The following is a 466-nucleotide window of genomic DNA, read 5'->3' as shown; positions in this document are numbered from 1 at the left end:
TGATGTCTCAGCCCTTTGCTTTGCTTCTTTTTTATTCTTTGTGTTCCCGCACTTCACCATTCCACCACCATGTCCTTTTCCTCGAGGGGGTCCTTATGTTTTACCAAGTAATGCTTCCCTGCTTTTGCTGATTACCTTACTAATCTCCTCTCACCATTCATTTACATTTTCTTTAGACTTTAATTCACTCATTAACTTCGATTTAAACGGATCCTCCAAGTATTGCTACATATTTTGCAAATGCACATCAGCAGTGCTTATTTCTTCTGCATTCATCTCACCCTTCCCCCAGCCACCGCGTATCCTAGACAGCACCGTCCTTTCCTTCCCAACACGCCCATTTAAATCCCCACAAATTATAACTCATCCAGCTGACGCCAGAGTTCTTCCCCCTCTCTGTATTATCCACCCTTTCTCTTCTCTCCATCAGATCTGCCAACATTTTGCGTTCCTACTCGAAACTTAC

Source organism: Penaeus monodon, chromosome 15, assembly GCF_015228065.2.
Source record: "Penaeus monodon isolate SGIC_2016 chromosome 15, NSTDA_Pmon_1, whole genome shotgun sequence".
NCBI classification, from domain to species: Eukaryota; Metazoa; Arthropoda; class Malacostraca; order Decapoda; family Penaeidae; genus Penaeus; species Penaeus monodon.
Note: the sequence above shows the minus strand (reverse complement) of the source record.